Raw genomic sequence first — 15,499 nt, 5'->3', positions numbered from 1 at the left:
ATTTCATTTTCAGGAATCTTATCCAACACCACATATTCTTGTTTGTCCTGTTCATGCTTCTTTTCCTGCATCTGTTCTTTATACATGACCTTCTCATTGAATATAACATCTCTACTTCTAATTATTTTCTTATTTTCAAAATCCAATAACCGATAGCCATAGTCATCTATCCCATATCCAATGAAGGTACATTTCCGAGATTTAGCATCAAGCTTGGTTCTATTTTCTTTATCAACATGGACAAAAGCTTCGCAACCAAAAGTTTTTAGAAAAGAATAATTTACCTTTTTACCAGTCCATGCCTCCTCTGGAATACCACCATCCAAAGGGGTTGAAGGTCCTCTATTTATCAAATAGACAGCAGTATGTACAACATTTGCCTAAAAATGTAAGGGCAATCCAGCATGCAATCTCATGCTCCTCGCGCGTTCCATGATAGTCCTATGCATTCTCTCTGACACACCATTTTCCTGTGGAGTTCCTGGAACTATCTTCTGCTTTCGAATCCCATTTAAGGAGTAGTAATCTTCAAATGCTTTGCTGCAATACTCACCTCCATTATCCGATTTGAGACACTTCAACTTTTTTCCTGTCTCATTCTCAACCAAAGCTTTCCATTTCTTAAAAGTTTCAAAAACATCTCATTTTTGTTTTAGGAAATATACCCATTTTTTTTGGTTGAGTCATCAATAAAAATAACATAATAACAAGAGCCACCAAGAGATGATACATGAGCCAGTCCCCATACATCTGAATGTACAAGCTCTAACTTCTCACTCTTCTTCTCTTTCCCAACCTTGAGAAATCTGACTCTATTCTATTTACCATAAACATAGTTTTCACAGAACTCTAAATCAATCTTCTTTAGTCCTGGAAATAGATTTTTGGAGTGAAGGATTTTCATCCCTTTCTCACTCATGTGCCCAAGCCTATGGTGCCACATTATCAAATATGTTCTTGCAACATTTATTGTTGTTGTCCCTACAGTAACTTTATCTGTAGCAGCTAAGGTAGAGTAAGTGTTACCAGTACACAGATATAATGTGCCTACCTTCGCACCTTTAGCTACTACTAATGATCCTTTAGTGACCTTCCACATACTGTCTGAGAAGGTAACTATGCAACCTTCACTACCTAGTTGCCCTGCAGAAATTAAATTTATTCTTAAATTAGGAACATGTCTTACCTCCTGTAGAAACCAGTCATTACCATTCTGCAACTTGATCTTTATCTTTCCTTTTCCAACAATTTGACAGGGCTCATCATCACCCAAATATACCTATCCAAAATCACCTTGAACATAATCTAGAAAATATTTTATATGGGGTGTAGCATGAAATGAAGCCCCAGAATCTATTACCCAGGAATCATTAACATTATCCAAACATAAGATTAAAGCATCTTGTAAAGTATTACTTGCAATATTAGCTTCCTTACTGTCATTTTCATTTTTGTCTCCTTCTTTGTTTTTTCGAGACCAACAGTCTTTCTTTAGATGAATAGGCTTTCCGCAGTACCAGCAATCTTTCTTTCCTCTAGATTGAGAGCGTCCTTTCTTTGACTTCCCTCGTGACTTCTCATTTCCATGGCCTTTTCCTCTTTCCTTTGATCTTCCTCTATTCTCCACATTCAAAACACTACCCGAACATGTTGGAGTCTCACCTGTGCTTTTCCTTCGCATTTCTTTGCTTAGGATAACACCAACAATATCATCAAATACCAAAGTATTTTTACCAGAGACAGAGTTACTTACAGCCATAATCAAGCTATTCTAGCTTTCTGGCAAAGAACATAAAATCAAGAGAGCCCTAACCTCTTCTGCAAAGGTAATTTTTACCGAAGACAATTGACTAGTAATTGTATTAAATTCATTTAAGTGCTCTGCTACAGATCCTCCCTCACTCATTTTCAAATTAAACAAACGCTTCATAAGAAATACCTTATTCGAAGCCGAGGGTTTCTCATACAACTTAGCCAATGTTGCCATCAAATCTACAGCTGTTTTTTCTTCTGTTATATTGAATGCTACAGACGATGCAAGGCACAATCGAATGGATCCTAGTGCCTTTCTATCTAAAATGTCCCACTCTTCATTTGACATTGTGGTCGCTTTCTTTGCCTTTCCTTCCAATGGCCGCCACAAATCCTTTTGATACAGGTAATCCTCCATCTGCATTTTCCATAACTGATAATTCTGTTTGTTAAACTTTTTGACCTTGAATTTGGAATCCTCCATTGCTCCCACTCAAATTTGAAAGTCCTACCAATTTACAGAAAACCTCACTCTGATACCAATTGTTAGGGTTTCAAGTAGATCCGAAGGAAATATGAACTAACAATTATATGCAGATGTAAATACAAAAGATAAAGAAATAAAACAGGACATAGATAACACAGAGATTTAACGTGGTTCACCCAGAATGGGTTACATCCACCATACACAGTCGTCCAATCTTTCTTATTATCCAGCAAAAATAGTACATCAACCTTACAATGCCTTAAGCATCCCAACCGCTTATAACATGCGTTTTTAGGGCAACAAACAAAGTCGGCCTTTTTAGGGTTTTATTACAATGTCAGTTTTCATCAATGAAAAACAACAAAAAAAAATTTCTCGAGGGCTGCCGCCCCCGAACCCCTGCCCTGGACCCCGGTGAGGATACATGCTGAGTGTACAGTACTTTGCTGATCAGTCACCACATTTCAACACCCACCACCACTCACACCATCAAAGAAGCTAGTTTGCAGAGATAATGGTTTGAGATGCAGGCTTTAGCAACTCATATCACTTCTTCCTTTATCCCAAGCATCAATCCCCAAGCGACCACCATGAAAATTATATCTGCATTTGTCTTGTATCTGAACTCCAACTAAAGATAATCTTACCCCAATAGCACTTCCAATATCTGCAAAAATGAGACGTTTTCAAACAAGAATATACCCCCCAATCTCTTCTTAGATGCCTTCCCAAAGAAAGTAAGTTGTTGTTCAATGGAATGGAGCGAAAAAATCACTTCCATAGTAGCTTATTATTCACACCTCAATCTTCCTCTTGTCACCATATAATCCTTGATACACTCAACTTCACCTTGGAAATAAAAAAGCCATCCTTCTGCTATTTTAAACTCCTCCACCTGACCTCATGTCAAATTGGATAAAATAATAAATGCACTTCCTTGTCCTTGATTTACAAATCGGCCAAATCATATTTTAAAACAAGCCACACATGCCACCTTCCACTCAATGATTAACGCTTCGCCACACAATTAGACTAGAGAGAAATACATTGGCTAGCATTATTATACACATTAATAGCGTGGAGATTATCAAAGCATAACACTCCCAAAAAATGCCAACACTTGGGTGGTACATACTTGCCAACTCGACAAACTACTCCATCAGAACATTGGAGACCTTCCATATTCGAACCATGCTACCACCTCAATTCATGACAATTTAAATCAAACCATTTATTTGACATAATATTTGCATTAGAATTGCCTTCTTTGCGATTATGTGAGATTTTATAATCTTGAAAAAAATTTAATCTCAACCCAATAATATTAATAATTTTGTTGATTTTCCAACAAAGCAAGTTTCATTTAGCGATAACCTTCGTAACAATCTTTGAATCACCCAACAAATGTAACTTTGAAACTGAAAGTCTTTCTGCAAGAGAAACTGCAAGCAAGGCAGCTTGCGCCTCCACTTCTTTGTTGGTTCCATCCCGCAAACACATCACACTCCTTGCGAAAACAACTCCTTCCTCATCTCTCGTAATGCATCTCACACCTGAAATTCTGGGGTTGCCCTTAGAGGCCCCACCAAAATTGATTATGACCCAACCTGAGTCTGGTTTTTCCCATGTCACATCACATTTTACATCATGAGCAGGATTAACCCTATAAGGCCCATTAACGGGCCTAATTTTATTTAATATTATATAACAAATAATAAAATAATTTAATATTATTTTATAGTTATTTATTTAGTAATTTAATACTATTTTGTAATTATAGCAATAATATTTTTTTAGTTAATAATCAAGTTTGTAAATAATGTATATATATAATAGAACAATTTGGATTAAATTAAACTTAATATGGTAGTTGGATCTTGAAAAGTAAAGCTTTTTTTTATTGGTAAAAGTTACATACATTGTATTGATTGCTAAAAAAGTTACATATCTACTTAAAATATCCCTTACATACTTGATCATTCATTCCCCTATTCCTACTCTCCTAATCCACTTCAAAATCCACAAACACTTTCTAACCTTCAACTATTTTCCTTCCCCTTTAAACATAGTTACAAAATGCCTTTCTTCATAGGCTAGATACATATATTCAAACATAATACAAATTCAAAAAATTGATTATTTGGAAGATTCTCCTTTGCTAAAACCTATGCTAAGCCAATAGTCCTCCTTTATAAAGTATGGCTTCACCTTGTTCTTCTTCTTTCCATCCTCTTCATCTTGATCTTGTAAAGCCACCTCTCTATCTCGGAGGTATTCCTTAATATGCCTCCATCCATCCTAAGCCTCAACTCTTCTTGCTTCGCGATTATCATCTGCTCCCCAAATTAGAAAAGGTCTCAAAGGTGGCTCAAACTCAGCCAAATGCATCCTTTCTTTGCCCGTAGTAACAAATCCTTCACTTGGTCTTGCCATTGCTAAAAAGCTCTTGAGACAATCTCTCCATTCCTCTTTGGTGCATTTTCTCTAACCCATTTTACATCCTTTTTCATGCCAAACTCCAAACACCAGGCCAAGAAAATAAAGGCCACGTTCACATTGGTTTGAAATCTAAAAGAATATTTTGTACATTTCTCACCCAATATCATGTCTACCATGCAGAAGAAATGAGGGTCATCGATCTTGAAAATGTGCCTCATTCGCTCCTCTGTTACAATCCCTTTGAATACTCCCTGTTGTTTGGAAACCCCTATAGAAAAATTAGCCTTCATCTATGTTCTATCTGTGCCCTGTATTGTTTTCCTTCCCTCTAAATCTCTTCTTTTCCTTCTATCTCCTACCTTAATTGTTTGATTGTGAGTTTGGAAACTATTTGGACCACTTTAATCCTTTAATCTTACATTAATTTATGTGCTCCCTAGGTTGAGCCGTTTGAGACTGACAGTGTTGAGTCATCCTATAAATTTACATAGGCGGTGTCTTCCTTGGCCATTTCACACCGATTAAAGGCTCTGTCTTACATACCCTCGTCCATCACTTCATTATTATTGCCAGTGTCCTCATCGATTGGGAAATGGATATTATCTTTCTCATTCAACCATCAAATTTCATCCACCTTATTAAGTCTACAACCCCATCTCGAAGCTCTATCCACAAGTACATTTCCCTCCCTTAAACTATGGGACAATTTAAAATCTTGGAATTGTTCTAAGAGGTTTAGCATCAGTCAGATGTATCTATTAATCTTCCAATTTTGAGCTTCCCATGATGCCATAGCATTTATAATTAATTGTGAGTCGTCTTCTAGATGTAATCTAGATATGCCAAGGTATCTTGCTAGTCTAATAGCAAGCATGACTACATGAGCTTTGACCTCATTATTGGCTTCATCCTTGATTCTTTGGGCTCTAATCACGATAATTAGTCCACATTCATTACGAGCCACACATCCATCCCTTGACACTCCAGGATTTCCTTTAGAGGCACCATTGAAGTTTTTCTTTACCCATCCTTGATTCGGCTTTTCCCATCTCACCTTCTTCTTTTGCACACTAGAAGGATCAACCCTTAACTGCCCCTAAATCAGCTGATAGAAAATTAAAGCTTGTTAATCCATTTTAGAATGTAACTATTAGCATAGAAAAGTTATTAGAAGGGTGTGAGGTTGAATGGGCCTTAGGAGGACTTGACCTCATATTGTATCAAAATTCAAGAACATATAATCAAAATATTATATTCATAGTAAATTTGTATGTGAAACTAAAGAAAACTAATTATCAGTATAAGGAAAATAATGGTATAGTGTAATTTAACTCCCAAAGGTGAAAAACAAGTACAAACAAGAAAAGTGAGAAATAATATATAATAAATCACTTGCAACAAAGTCAAACCAACAAATATTTTATAACTTCATACACATTCAATGAAAAATGATACATCCTATGCAATTTCCAAGTATCTCCTTCTCTTGGCACTCCCCACTTCAAAATCACAATTACTGATTATTAAAGTTATAAATGACACGCTGAATATCATAGTTACAAATTATTTATGTTTTGATTCCTTAGATGTCTTTTATCTTGACAAGTATAAGGAGATAAGGGCACTAAAGGATAGTGCATATGTGACAAAAATAAAATAAAATGAAATCATACATGTCAAATAGAAAATAATTTAATATTCTATTAATTTTTTTGCCATTGGTACAAAGATTAATCGATGGTGCAACCACCATATTAGGTGTCAACCTATGTAATCAACTTTGTTGATGGTCCAGTTACAAATTGCTTGATGAATCTCCATATGGACAAACTCATATACTCTAGCAAGATTTGAATGTCATACGATCTTTGTCTCCCTATCTCTCTCCTCATCCCTTCATCTATCCTCTAGTCTCTTTATCTCTCTCCCTATCCCTCTCTATATCTCTATTACCCTCTGAATATATCTATCTCTCCCTCCCCCTCTCTCCCTCGTCTTATTTTCTCTCTCCCTATCTACATATAGCTCTCTCTCTCTCTCTCTCTCTCTCTCTCTATATATATATATATATATATATATATATATATATATATATATATATACATCCCTCTTCCTCTCTTACTCTATGTTAATCTCTACCTCTATCCACAACTGTCCCTTATGTGAAGCTTTAACTCTCTATCTTTCCATATTTCTTATTTCATATCTTACTCTATCTTTATCTCATTATCTCACCATCTCTTTCTACTTTTCTCTACATATCACTTCTTGTCTCTAATTTTATCTTTCTATCGCTCTGTCTCTCTCCCTCTCTATAGATTTATCTCATCCATGTCTATTTGTCCATCTCCTCTCTCACTCTTTATATATCCCTCTCCTTCTACATCTCCATCTCCAGCTCTATTTTTATTATCCTCTATATCTCCATTTCCTCACCCATCTCTCTCTCTCACACACTCTCACTCTTCCCCCATCCATGTCTACCTCTCCCCCTATTGCAAAAATAACATGAGTCTATTGACCTAAAGGAGCTTTATTATCTTCCTAATTTAGAGGTTTTATCATCTCTCTCTCTCTCTCTCTCTCTCTCTCTCTCTCTCTCTCTCTCTCTCTCTCTCTCTCTCTCTCTAATTTTCTATATATCTTGATGCATTTGTACATGTGGTAACAACGGTGAGCCCCCGTGGACCCACCAATTTAATTGATAAGTTTTTTTATATATTTTTTATTTAGTCTTTTTTTTTTATTATTAGATTTTTTTAATTTTTTTTTTAATTATTAAAAACTAAAACTAAAAATAAAATAATATTAGTGTATTATTAATTATTATATATATATATATATATATTTATTTATTAATATATTAATAGTTTTAAGAAATTGTTTTATTTATAAATTAAATGATCTGTTTGGGATAAATGTATTACTTAATGTGGAGTGTTTTATTCATTAAAATGATTATGATTGTTGCGTGTTCAAATTGAAAAAAGGTGCATTGATTTTTTTATGATTAGTTAGATTTCTAGTCTTATTAGTTCAATATTGACTTGAATTTCTCTTAATCATTATGGTGATGTTTTATTAAATTTTAATCGATGAATTTGCAAGTGTATATGATGTTGTTATTCTCAAAGATTGTCTGAGTTCGGTCTTAGTGAATTTAGCATTTCTTGCAAGGGGCTTATTTTGTTGCAAATTCTTGTCTATGTTTAGTCATCCTGTTGTGGTGTATATTGCACCTCTTGATCAAGTGTTGTATTTATGACCTCATTATTTAAACCATATTGTGCTTATTCCTTATGGTTAACCAAGGGTTAGTAAGACTGTTTTTAGTCACCTGTATAGTTGTAGTGGTGTTATGGCTGTCTGTTTCGCCATAGGGTCATCATAGAGTGACCATGTTTGTTTAGTGTCCTATGAGAGAGTGGCTTTCGAGTGGGGGCCGCACCCAAAGTGGTTGGCAAAATAACCCCTCGAAAGTCAGATAATAAGTGATATTCTAATAATTGATTAGGGGGTGGGTAGTTTTTAACATTAATTAAGATGTTGTACCCTGCGCATGGTTGAGTGCTTGTATAGGATCAAGATGTAGTGGGAAGGCCTGGAATGGAAAACCGACCACTTTGTGTTCAAGAAGGGTTGGTAGGGTCCGCATGAGACTTAGATGGAAGCGGGGGTTTGGGAAAGGTTACCAGGATAACCCAGGATGGGGGCCAAGACCTATGGAGGCCTACCTAGGGTAACTATCATAAGCTATGCGATGACACTCTCTCTTTAGGTTCACTGGTGTGTTGTGGTGTTGAGTTCACCTGGAGTATTGTGGAGTCGTATTGTAATGTCGTCCATGTCTTGCTTATGCTTGCTTGAGGGTCTTCTGCTATCTCCTAGCACGGTGGGGTGATTCCGTTTTGGGATCACATGGTCGGGTGATAGTGTCACTTCCCATCGAATGTTCTTGTTCGTGCCTTCATGCGAGGATTGGCTTCACAGGCGTTCTTGTGGTTCGTGATTCGTGCATCATCTTGTGTTGGAGATTATTTCCCTTTTGAGACCTATGTGGTCATTTGTATTAATGGATTTATGTAACCTTGTATTTGGTAAAGATGTAAATTTTATATGTATTATTGAAAGCCATGTATTTTATGATCAATGTAATCTTAGTTTTTGATGTTATTTTATCAGTTATCCTTATGCTTTGTGCAAATGCTTTATTAAAGAGAAAAATATATTGTAATACTTCAATCTTTAAATGATGATATCTGTTATACGTATATTGTTTATTATGTTCAATGAGTAAATGATGGTTGATTGGATTAATCTTAATTATGGAATTTAACCTTTCGTTTAATTCTTCGTTGGTAACCCTTTAGGAATTCTTGTGTTAGTCTTTCGCTTGTGTTATTATTGTGCAATGTAGTAATTAAATCACTTAATGCGAATTAAACTTATATAAAAAAATATATTTCACCCTTAGGTGCTTATTTGTGTGATTATTCCTTTGGGGTTCCTCGTGGGGCATTACACTCTATACCTCTTTATCTTTATCTCTCCCTCTAATTCTCTCTATACCTTGATGCATTTGTCTCCCTCTTCATCTCTACATCTATCTTCCTCTCTCCCCTATATCTCTTTACCTCTCAATTTCTATCTCTTCATACTTATTATTCCATCTATATCTCATAATCTCTCCATCTCTCTCTACCCTTATATATTTCTCTCTCTACCTCTCTCTTTATGTATCACTTCTTATCTCTATATTTATCTTTCTCTCTCTCTCCCTCTCTCCCTCTCTCCTCCTCTCTATATATTTAATCCTTCCCTCTTTATCCATCCCTTTGTCCTCTATCTTTTTATTTCCTCCCTCCTTCTCTCCATATCCCTCTCCCTCTCCTTCTCCTTCCCATTCAACTCTATCTTCCTCTCTATCTCTCTCTCCTTACTCCTATCTCTCTCTCTCTCTCACTTTTCTCCCCTCTATCTCTCCCTCTTTGTATCCTTATCTCTTCCTCTCTATTCCTCTCTCCATATTGCAAACATAATATGAGCCTCTAGAGAATGGAGTTTGATTATCTTCTTTATTTAGTGGTTTTGTTTCATTGATGTTGGAATCCATGTAAATAGATGCATAGTTGATTTAAAGATATCACTTATTCATTGAAACCTAAATGGCCTACATAATTTACTTTGGCCTACTAATTGACCATACTACACAATGTATAAAAAAAATAGAATAAGTGCAGTAATAGTGGGTTTTTTGCACTTATGTTAGAATCCATGTAATAACATGAGCCTTTTGAGAATGAAGCTTGATTGTCTTCTTGATTCATTGGTTTTGTTTCATTGATGTTGGAATCCATGTAAATAGATGCATAGTTGATTTAAAGATATCACTTATTCATTGAGATCTAAATGGCCTACTAATTGACTGTACTGCACAAATGTATAAAAAAGTAATAGAATAAGTGCATCAACAGTCGTTTTGTTTCACTCATGTTGGAATCCATGTAATAACATGAGCCTTTTGAGAATGGAGTTTGATTATTGTAAAATCCTTTATAGTGGTCGACATCCCAACCTTTTTCTTTTCGATATCAACTCCATTCCTTATTGAATGATGGGCCCCACGACACACGTTTTGGCTTTACGTGCCTCCACAAGCAAAGGCTTTATTTCTCCAACTTCTTTCCACTAACTTGTCATTTGTTGGCTCGATGGGGAAAAGAGATCACAGAATAGAGGGGGCTCCCCAACTCTCCAATAGCTTGTCACGTATGATGGGAAGTCAAGTTCCGACTTCGACATTTCCCAGTGGGTGTCTTCGTAGTTCGTGAAGAAGGTTATGCAGAGTTCAAGTTGATAGAGTCTGATAGATGGATGCAAAGATGTTGTACAACCTACATGCCCAATATGTCGAAGATCAAGGAAGATCTGTAACTCACAACTTTCCAGCATAAAAGTGATCAGATATCACCATTTCCAATATGATATTTCAGATTGGCGGTGGGGGGAAAATCCTATCTTCCCTACATCAAGGAAGGCGTTATAAACCAGAGAAAGGGAAAGATAAAAGAAGGATCTTCTTTGGAGGGGGATATGATCTGATTGAATCTTATTTTCTTTTGAGTTTCAAATTGGATAATAAAAAATTGAATGTATTAGCTTTCGAAAGGGATTGGACCTCTATATAAGTGGTAAGTATCTTCCAAAACATTTTGTAAAAAGTGGCAGTGGGATCGAATAATCCAATTTGGTTTTGTAAATCATAGAATCGGTAGTTGAGCCTTAGTATTATTTTGAATAGCAAACTGTGCCATGTTGCCTTTTTTCCATTGTTCTTAATGATGTTATGTGCTAGTTTTATTTGCTGGAATCTATTTGCAGCGCTTTTTTTTTTTTGGTTTCCCTTTATGAGATTGTGGATCATGTGCATAGACCACTCTTTCATGCTCATAAATGGATTCTAGACTATACCATTCTTGCGAAACTTTAAAGGGTTGTATTCATAATAGTAAGGTTATCTATTTCGCTTTGCCTTTATGGATGCTCCCCATAAAATCGGATTTGAATATTGCATCTTACGTCTGAGTTCCTTCGTATGCTTTGTTCTCCTCTCGATAATGAAGGGGTCGTGACGTATTATGCCTTATCCAATTAATAAGTTAATCCTAACATTCATTGTCAACATATGTTTTTGGAAATCTCCATGCTTTTTAAAGTTTTTTTCTTGTTATTCGATGGGGTTAGGTTTAGGTCATCTCCTTCTCTTTTCCAACCTCTTTTAAATAGGGAAGAGATGACTTCTAAAATCGCAGAGGTTGTTCCATAAGGTGCATTGGACCCCACCCCTATGAAACTTCGTGATTGCCTCGCTTTAGATCTTTAGCCCTGATTGAGCATCAACAATTATCTTGTTGATTAAATTGTGTGTTAGAATCCATATAAATAAATGTATAATAAATGAAAAGATATCATTTACCAAACGGCCTCCTAATTGACCGTACTACACAAATGTTAAAAAAAACATAGAATAAATACCCAAAAGGAAATGATAGAATAAGTAGAAAAAAATTTGGACCATAATACCCAAAAGGAAATGATAGAATAAGTAGAAAAAAATTTGGACCATTTCTCGATTTATGCGTGTCATCCTTGCGCAGGGGCCATGCTAATCTTCTCTGTATCGTTCCAATTTTATCGGATGTCTCCGAAGAGACACCATAGTAATCGTACAAAACAATATATGTAGTGCTCACATCATTTATGGGTAGTAAATGTGGGATCAAAACCACGCGTCCTTCCTTACATCGCCTCGGGAGTAGAGACAAGGCAGGCTGCGCTGGTATTAAAGTGCCTACATCAACAATATTAAAAACCTCAACCCACCACACCTGCTAACCAAGCAAACAACCCACGCCTACCCTCACCCTCCTTTGCTTTACCAGTGAGCTATAGAGGCCATTGTGAAAAACATGCCCCATTTTCCCCAATTTCTTGCTAATGACGATAAACCCTGCATACCGATGCCCACAACGTTGCGCATCCTTTCTTGTCCAATTATCCCAGAAAAAGAAAAGCCTTGTGCAGTTCGGGGATGTAGCTCACATGGTAGAGCGCTCGCTTTGCATGCGAGAGGTACGGGGTTCAATACCCCGCATCTCCATTTACATTTCATTTTTCTGTTTATCTGTTCTTTGTAAGATTCGTTTTCTGCTTACAGAAATCTCCCAATTCATCTCTCAATTTGCTTCATCTCTGCACCAGTGGTCTAGTGGTAGAATAGTACCCTGCCACGGTACAGACCCGCGTTCGATTCCCGGCTGGTGCATTAGAATTTTGTGTTTTACAAATATACTTTACTGTTTTAATCTAATTAGTACCACATAAAACAACATGTAACCAAGCTTCACGCCGCTCAAATCTGCAGATGGTCATTTGATAAAAACCCTAATTTCTTCTGGAAATCGATTTTAAATTCTTGCCACCATATTTGATACAAACCTTCCTCCTCTCAAGACTCTCTCATCCTTTCTTTACCAACACTCAACATCAACTCAATATGATATAATATATTATTACAATTCCTAAGACATTTCTAAACCATTTTCTCCCACTTAAAGGACTGATTCCTATTGAGCAGGAATTAACCATGATGTCAATTTCACTAAATTTAAAGATATGGGAGTGCAACCGTGGGCAGGCGAATTGGTCTTTGTTTTGGAGATTAATGTCCATCCAGTGTGCTGGATATTCTATAAAAAGGTTTCTACCATTTTAGAAGGAACAAGAAGCTTGCAATTCCTGATTGTCTGAGCTAAGTAAGAATTTAAGAAATCTCTTCAATAATTAAATCGGGCCGACTTGTATTAATTGGGTTTTCTTCATTCACTTTTCTACAAACTTAATTCTCTAGAACGATTAAACCTCAATATATTTGCAATGTAGGGCTATGTTGTGCCAAAGTTGTTCTCAGCTTAGTGACTCATAAACATATAGTCTCACTGCTTGAAATCCCATTTTTGATGAATAGATGTTCTGCTCAATATGTGTTCTGTTTTCCAGTTTAAATATTCTTAACTAATGTGTGATATGGCAGGTTAGCATTTGGCTTGTTTTATTGGATCCTCACAATGAGTTGGTACTATGGTGGACAGGCTCTCTTGGTCATAGAGCAGTTAGTATTTTAGTTGTCCATAGCACAGATTGAGAGTTAAACCGTAAGATAATTGACTGCAGCAAAGTATTCATGAATCCCACTGGTTCATCTGTTTCTGCCTTGTAACCCAACTGCTTAATTGTAATCCCTTGTGGAAGATGGATATTAAATTGATATGCGACACCTTTAATGAAGACGCCTTCTATGTTCCACCTTTGTTGTTCGCTCTCCAGTTTTTTTTTGGTTTTGGCTTTTAAAAAAGAATAGCAGTTTGCCAATTGCTCTGTTTTCTGATCGAACTGCTCTGTTTTGGTTGGGGATCAAGGGAACTGACAATGAACTATTAGCTATTTTGGAGATTTAGAAAGTTATGAGAATAACAACATGGTTTGGGGGTTTTTATTAATTAGATTTAAGAATTTTTTAACTGCTCTGTTTTTTATTGGGTATAGAGTCTCTGGACTTAAGCACTAAGAGGCTCTGGACTTCAGCATTAAGCTACGCTACGCTTATTAAATTATTAGGATTAATCAAGCTCAAAGCTACGCCATGAACAAGTTTCCAGCGGGGCCATGTGAAAGCCATTGGCTGGTGACCCTGAAATAAAATCTGTATTCAAAATGATATACTTCCCAATTCTGAGGTCTGAGGGATAATAATTTGTACATTAAACCGTCTATCCAGTAGAAAAGAGTAGGTGAGATTCACAACTGCGTGCTGTGTCATAATTTGTTCCTAATATACGTTCCCAATAGAGTATATTAGGTATTGGTTTTGTAATCAAGATAAATGGATGTTCACCTAATTTGTATGTCTAGATTGTACTGATCTTTAGGGAGATGCACGGTGGTCTGGAAATAAGATCAGAAGTTGATATTTCCTTGCTTAACTTAAAATCGATTGTACAGTTCTTATCACTCCACCACTGAAATAGGAATAAGGAGTCACTTGTCTAGCAAAGTTGTGTATGTGACTTTTATTTTCATGTAGGATTGAGTCCAGCAAAACGTTCAAGTCTCAGAAATAAAATCCGACAAGCAAAAAATAGCCCTGATCATAGGAGTCACAGGAATCCTGGGCAATAGCCTGGCTGAAATCTTGCCTTTGTCAGACACTCCTGGTGGACCCTGGAAAGTTTATAGGGTTGCCAAGAGGTCGAAGCCTGATTGGTCCCTAGATACTCCAGTTGATTACATCCAATGTGATGTGTTAAACAAAGGAGAAACTTTAGAAATGATTTATGCTTTGAAGGATTTGACTCGTCTTGTTTGGGTTTGTTGGACTAGTAGAGAGACAGGAGCAGAATTGTGAAGACAATGGCAGAATGTTCAATAATGCCTAAGATGCACTACTGCCCAATGCCCAAAATCTTGAGCACATCTATCTGCAGACTGGTGTGAAACACAAGTATGGTCCATTTGATAATCTGACCAAAAATCGAAATATTCAGGCCCATGAGCCACCCCTTCATGAAGAGTTTCCTAGGCTACCTGGGCCTGATTTCTACTACACGCTTGAAGATATACTATTTGATGTTGCCAACGAGAAAAAGGGACTAATTTGGTCCATTCACCGCCCTACAGTCATATTTGGCTTCACATGATTGGTACTCTCTTGTCTATGCTTCCATGTGCAAATATGAGGGGCTTTCTTTCAAATACCCAAGCAATAGAATCACTTGGGAACAATTTATGGATGTAGCTGATGCTGAATTGATTGCAGAGCAAGAAATATTGGCTACTATGGAACCTAACGCTAAGATCCAGGGCTTCAATTGTTCTAATGGAGATGTGTTTAAATGGAAAAAACTGTGGAGAAATTTGAGCTGGAAATGTTACCATATGAAGGATTCAGCCTGACTGTAGCAATGAAGGACAAAGGACCTATCTAATTGTGAAAGAAAATAATTTATGCCCCACTAAAATTGAGGAAGCTGGAAATTGGTGGAAGCGGGAAATTGGTGGTTTGCAGACGTTATACTAAATGCCTCATTTGAGTGTGTCAATGGCATGACAAAATGAAGTAACTTATGATTATTCCGTAGCTTTGATCAGCATGTCTGAAACCTAATGCCAGTTAGTAGGAACTAGGAAGAATGACTAGCCTGAAGTGAGCTACCTGAAGTATGGCTTGGATCTGGTTCTATTGTTAATATTGCACCTTAAGTA

At 36.5% G+C, this 15,499-nt stretch overlaps 3 non-coding genes and 1 pseudogene across 3 annotated transcripts; 3 read left to right on the top strand and 1 right to left on the bottom strand.

Moving 5' to 3' along the window:
* Positions 1-11,789: 11,789 nt before the first annotated feature.
* On the bottom strand, positions 11,790-11,892 carry LOC131069859 (U6 spliceosomal RNA). Its single transcript, XR_009112237.1, has one exon. It is a non-coding gene; the product is annotated as a U6 spliceosomal RNA (small nuclear RNA).
* A 283-nt stretch (positions 11,893-12,175) lies between these two features.
* On the top strand, positions 12,176-15,314 carry LOC131069810 ((S)-8-oxocitronellyl enol synthase CYC2-like; annotated as a pseudogene).
* Positions 12,266-12,338, top strand: TRNAA-UGC (transfer RNA alanine (anticodon UGC)). The gene has a single exon. It is a non-coding gene; the product is annotated as a tRNA-Ala (tRNA).
* TRNAG-GCC (transfer RNA glycine (anticodon GCC)) lies at positions 12,433-12,503 on the top strand. Its single transcript has one exon. It is a non-coding gene; the product is annotated as a tRNA-Gly (tRNA).
* Positions 15,315-15,499: the final 185 nt, after the last annotated feature.

Source organism: Cryptomeria japonica, chromosome 6, assembly GCF_030272615.1.
Source record: "Cryptomeria japonica chromosome 6, Sugi_1.0, whole genome shotgun sequence".
NCBI lineage: Eukaryota > Viridiplantae > Streptophyta > Pinopsida > Cupressales > Cupressaceae > Cryptomeria > Cryptomeria japonica.
Note: the sequence above shows the minus strand (reverse complement) of the source record. Positions and strands in the feature narration are given on the sequence as shown.